This window comes from Octodon degus, unplaced genomic scaffold (assembly GCF_000260255.1).
Source record: "Octodon degus isolate 3935 unplaced genomic scaffold, OctDeg1.0 scaffold00200, whole genome shotgun sequence".
Lineage (NCBI taxonomy): Eukaryota > Metazoa > Chordata > Mammalia > Rodentia > Octodontidae > Octodon > Octodon degus.
Genome location: NW_004524776.1, coordinates 3766601 through 3772350, shown reverse-complemented (window position 1 = coordinate 3772350; position 5750 = coordinate 3766601). Strand labels below are relative to the sequence as shown.

The following is a 5750-nucleotide window of genomic DNA, read 5'->3' as shown; positions in this document are numbered from 1 at the left end:
TTCAATCCCCAGTTCCGCAAAAAAAAAAAAAAAAAAAAAAAAAAAAAATTAAAACAATAATAATGTCGGGTTGGTGCGTCCTGTATCACCAGCCCACCCTCATACTTCCCCAGGTTTGCCTCGCTCTATAATGTATAAAGTGGAAGAGCCAGAAGGTGCAAAGTGAAAGTAAGATTTTATTTGCAAGAAAGAAGCAGCACAAAGCTACTCCAAAGGGAGAGGGGTAGAGGTCCTGTTTTATGGGGTAGTAGTCAGGAACCACACCCCTCCAAGTATAACAGCCCCTGAGTGGGAGGCTGGCTTGTTGCCAAGGATTTGGGTTTTGTGGGCTAATAAGGAACAGGCAGGTAGGGCAACCTGTACAAGGAAATACAGTAGACAGGCCTCCACAGAGACAGAAGCAAAGTCACAGACTGCCTGCTTTAGGGGTAAAATCACAAAACTGCCCGCTGAAAAGGCTACTTTTCACCTACCTAGGCATCTCATCTTTCCCTATAATAACAAGATTAACAACAGGGCTGAAGATGTATTTTGGTGCAAAGGCCCTGAAATATACAAAGTATTACTACACAAACGTGTTACTGTTCAATTCCCCATTTCCACAAAGCCAAAAAGTACAGGCAACACAATTCACTTACGTAATTTTATTCTCAACTGTGTAAGGTGGGAATAAATTAGTTAAGGTTAAAGAGGAAAAACAAGTTTTGTAGCCACCATTTCTACAAAAAGCTGGCAAAACTGGGCTTGTTCACCTCTTTGTGTTACACTAAAGTGCCTCCAGTATTGTTCAATACAAGCAAAGAAATAAAAGAACTTGTTAGCTGCCTTCACTCTGAAATTTTCCCAAGCATTCCTGACAATACTACTACTAAGCACCTCAGATAGCTAAGGCAAGTTCTGTTCCCGTGGGAGTCTCCCTTCCGCCAATATCTCAAAGCCTGGGCAATGCAGACAGTGGCTGAGAGCAGTCCATGGCATCACACTGCCTGAATTTTATTTCCCACTGCTACGGCGTCCTGCTTGGGCAGCTTTGGGCAACTCCCAACCTCTCTGAGGCTCGGATTCTCTTACATGGGTCTGCTAGTAACAGAAAGCCCACTGGACTGTGTTTGACTAATTGTGATATAAATTAGCAAAAGGCCTACGGTGAGAAAAAGAACTTTCCTTAGCGTTCCATTTAGTCCTGAGCTCCTACTCCACATCACCAGCTTCCCCCTTTCTCGAAAGGCTTCCATCTAGAATGATCTTGTTTACTTATCTGCTACTTCATTCTTTCTCTCCCATTAAAACATCAATTCCAGGGCAACCGAAGCTGTTTTCTTATTCACTATTATATCTCCTTCACCTTGCACAGTGCCTGGCATACTTTTGAACGAATGAAACACCCAATAAATGCCAAAGAAGACTGTTTGGTTTGCAATTTCCCTGTACGCAAAACACAAAAATCTCGCTCATATATACTAGGAGCCTGACAGATACACAGGTAAATGGAAAGCTCTTAGTAGTATCCGAAAGGTGCTTGGGAAACTCTGTAGGTTGTTGTATCGAGAGGTTAAATCAGTAGGGGGAGTGTCTGAAGCCCCAACGCTGCACCCTAGGGACTGTGGAAGGGCCCAGCAGAATGCAAAACGCTCAGAAAGGTTGCAAAAACATGCGTCCCGAGCGTTTCCTCTTCGCTAACTTTGCACCCTTTATGGGAAGGCTGATACACCCGCAGGGCCCCACGGAGCAGGGAGACAGCTGTGGCGGGGAGACAAACACCCCAAAAAAGGGAACAGCAGCGCAACAGTAGCAGCAGAGAGCAGACTCGCGAAGGAGACAAGCTGACTCGCAGCGCAGTCCGGCGGGTCCCAGCCTGGCCCACGGGCTAGCCAGCGCTCTCACCCCACCACAAGGAGGCAGGGGCAGGGGGGCGCTGCTTCCTCCCATCTCCGGTGGCCCCAGAGCAGTGGGTCCGTCACGGTCTTAGTCTCAGCGCTAAGAGCAAACTCACCCAGCTGCCCGCTCCACCTCGGCTCACATTCCGGACCCGCCGCCTTCCCCCCGCCCCCCCAGGCCCTTTGTTTTGATTCCCGACTCCGCAGCTCCCGCCGCCGCCGCCAAGCGCACCCTCCACTTCCGCTTCCGCACCGCCCCTGTCGCAAAACCGCCGCCCTTCTCTTCCCCTCGCTCCGCCCCGCCCCGCCCCGCGCCCGCCGCCCCCGCCGCCGCGTCCTCCCCGCGCGAGGCACGCTGGGCGCTGGGGGGGGCGGGGCCTCGCGGCTCTGCGGCCTCGTCAGGCTCAGTCCCCTCCGGATAAACCCCGAAATGGGGGTCTTCCCGAGGGACTCCCTGGCCTTTTTGGCTAAAATCCCGTGTTTTAGTTGACCTTCTTTCTGGCCTAATTTTGTGGAGTGAAAAAGGAATGTCAAAGGAAACAACTATCGGGCTTGTGAGGTGAAGTCGAGCAAAAACCTGCCAAACGGATTGAATCCAATCCAGCTCGGTTGGTTTTTTACAGAAAAGGGATTTAAACCAGGATTTTAGTGAAAAAATCTGGATCGCTTCGGCTGCCCCCGTCTCGTCGCGTGATAGCCCTACTTTATTTTTTTAAACTAAATGGCATAGATTGCCCAGCAGCCTTCGTCTAGTGCAACCTAGCGGCGGACGGAGCCCCGGAGCCGCCCCCGGCCCGCCTCCCGCAGGGCCTGGCGCTCGCCGGCCGCCGCAGCGGGCGCAGATCGCGCGGTGCCGCAGCGAGGAGGCGCGGGGTGACCTTAGTAAGAAAACGTCACTTTTAAAAGCCTTGGTCCGGAGCTCCTCAAAAATAAGTACTTTTCTAGTGGCAAATTGAGCGAGCTAAGTTTTGTGAAACTGGTAACACTTTGTTTCAAGTAGATAGGCGTTAAGTGTGCTTTTGAAGAATAGCGCCTCATAATCATTTTTTTACCTGGCGTCTTTTTTTTTTTAACTCAGGGAAAGTAGTAATTTTTGCAGCTGCCAGCTGCGCACTATTTCCTGTTGCAAATTAGAAAAAGCACATATTATCTCAATCTAGGTACCGTTTAGGGAAGCGTGTACTAGCAGAATATTGCTTTAAGAAGTTTAGCTTTTAAGTCTGTCAAGGACCAAATCCACTTTGCTAGGGAATTTCTAAGTAGAAAATGCCAGATGAGATCATTTTTCTTCCTGAGTTTGCAAGTTGAGGTGGTTTCGTTGGGCAATCTGCACGAAGTGGAGCTTAGTAGTTCCCTGTAGACACCTCTGTAGCGCCGTGCTGAGGAGGGCAAGCTCACACACGCAGCTGAAGAACCCTTTGTGCCTGTGTTTAATTTTCCAGAAGGCGCAGAGCAAGTATGCATCCTCTACCTGCTTAGGTATTATTGTTGAGTAAACTTTTCATTGTGTCTGTGTAGGGGTAGTACTTTCCAACTAGGAATTATAACCCATGAAAAACAACTCAGGGGCTGGGGAGATGGCTCAGTAAAATAGGCGCTTGCCTGGCAAGTGCAAGGGCCTGAGTTCAATCCCCAGTTCTGAAAAAAAAAAAAAAAAAAAAAAAACACCTCAGTTCTAACGTTCTAGTCATTTCAAACTGCCAGACAAGTATATTACTCTACGGGTGATCTTTAATTTTTTTAAAAAAATTGTAGTTGAGTACCTCTGAATACAGATGCTATTAACCAAAAATACAAGAAAGCAAAGTAGATTTGTAATTGCTTTTTAAAAGTTTTTAACTACAAAATATAAGAGGCAGAATCATTGTTTGATTTTGCTTGTCATTCTTTGAAGTCCAGTACTGTCTAGTCTCAATAGGTAAATATAGGGAATAAAAGCATACTAGTAAGTGAAAAGCTAATGAGAAGTCTAAATACTCTTTTGTCTTTTTGAGACAGGGTTTCACTATAGAGTTCAGGCTGGCCTTGAACTCACTTTGTAGCATAGGGTGGCCTCAAATTCTGAGCTATCCTCTTGCCGCAGCCTCCCCAAGTGCTGAGATTATAGGTGTGCAAACTAAGCAGGGTACACTGACCCTTTCAAGGAGACAGTGATGAATCCAAATACATTATAATATTTGGTTAAAAAAAAAGCTTTAAAATATCTAAACTATATCTTAGTTATGGATAACCTGTTCATTTTACTCATACTTAGTAAAAGTAAGTTTCCTAATCTTCATGTTTGTGGAATAAGGATAATGATTTGTTTTTGTGCTATTTACGTGGCTACTTGGCATTTGATTATGTCCAGTTATCCAGTCTTGTTAATAAATGAGTTTCTTCCCAGCAACTTCTCTTCTTCTGTACTTAGGTTCAGTGTTCTGAATTGAAAAATTATGAGTTAAAGACCTGTGGAAGAGAAAATTGAGCTCTCTTGTCTGTCATATCTCAGAGGAAAGAATCAGAAACAGCCATATCCCCAGACTTGGCAGTAAAGAAGCTGAAATAAAGTAGATATTAATTGATTTGTATTAAAAATCATAAAATGAAGCCAGACATGGTAGTCCATGCCTGTAATTCCAGCACTTCTATGCCTGAGGGAGGCGGATCAAGGCTAGTCTGGACTACATGGTGAGACCATATTTAAAAATCAATCAGTAGGGCCAGGGAGATGGCTTAGTGGAATAAGTGCTTCCTTGGCAAGCACAAGGGCCTGAGTTCAATCCCTGGTTCTGCCCCAAAATAAATAAATAAAAATCAATCAATAAATAAGAGAAAGTTTAAAAGTACAATTTTTTTTAAAAGATTTTACCCAGTGACAAATTGATTTCCTCAAATATTTGCTTCTGAGTAATGGTAATCATTTCACTGCCCTCCTTTATTGAAAATTTAGGAAGTTGAGAACCAAGTCATTTAAATGAGTTGATGTATGTCAGTCAAGACCTTATCAATTTGTGCTTCAGCTCATCCATAAACTGGGGTGATTACTCCTTGCCTAGAAGCCTTAGGGGTGGTGACAGTCCCATAAAATTCTAAAGCTAAAAGTATTAGACCAAGTGTCAAGTAAGATGCAAATTACATATTAGTATTTGGGACTAGACTGGAAATACCAAAAAAATATTTTGGTACTTTCCTTAACCCCTTGTGTAGGTGGTGGGTTCTCTTTTGTGTCTCTGGGCTTGTCTTTTAAGGAACTAGGAAGGACTGAAGTAGAATTAGAGAAAGGTCATTTTAACCATAGCAGAGAAGGAAGAGGGAGTCTTTCTTGCCTGTAACAGATGAGGAAGAACAAGGGTGTAAGTGTCCAAGTTTGAAGCTTCATTTCTTAGATACTAATTGTAAGCCTCATGCAGTTCATTTAAGTTTGCACACCTTTGTTTTCTCATCTTTAAAGTATAACAGAAGTGTTTTACTAGCTGGGCATGATGGCACATGCCTTAATTCTAGCATTTAGGGAGGCTGAGACAAAAGGGTCATAAATTTGAGTCCCACCTGGGCAATTTAATGAGACCTTGTCTCAAAATTTAAAAAGGCCTGGAGATATAGCTAGCTAGTGGTAGAGTGGTGCTGGCTTCAGTCTTCAGGCTTCTCCTTAAGAAAGTATTTTCCTGTGGTCCTCCTCCTCTGGTGCTCTGTCCCCCTGTAATCTCCTTAGAATGGCTTTCCCTGACCATTATGTGCAAAGTGTCCCTCCTTTTTTTGTTTTATTTTAAAAAATATTTTATTTATTTATTTGGTAGAGGGTCTTACTATGCAGCTTGGACTCAGTGATCCTCCTGCCTCAGCCTCTGCAGCTCTGGGATTACAGGCATGCATCACCACACCCAGTTTGGG

At 44.7% G+C, this 5750-nt stretch overlaps 1 protein-coding gene across 3 annotated transcripts in view; it reads right to left on the bottom strand.

Moving 5' to 3' along the window:
• Positions 1-2077, bottom strand: part of Marf1 (meiosis regulator and mRNA stability factor 1) — a 53053-nt gene extending 50976 nt beyond the window's left edge. For all 3 annotated transcript variants that reach the window (XM_023704665.1, XM_023704667.1, XM_023704666.1), the window contains exon 1: positions 1994-2077. The gene's annotated coding sequence lies outside the window, so the exon portion shown is untranslated. The remainder of the gene's footprint in view (positions 1-1993) is intronic.
• Between the last annotated feature and the right edge of the window lie 3673 nt (positions 2078-5750).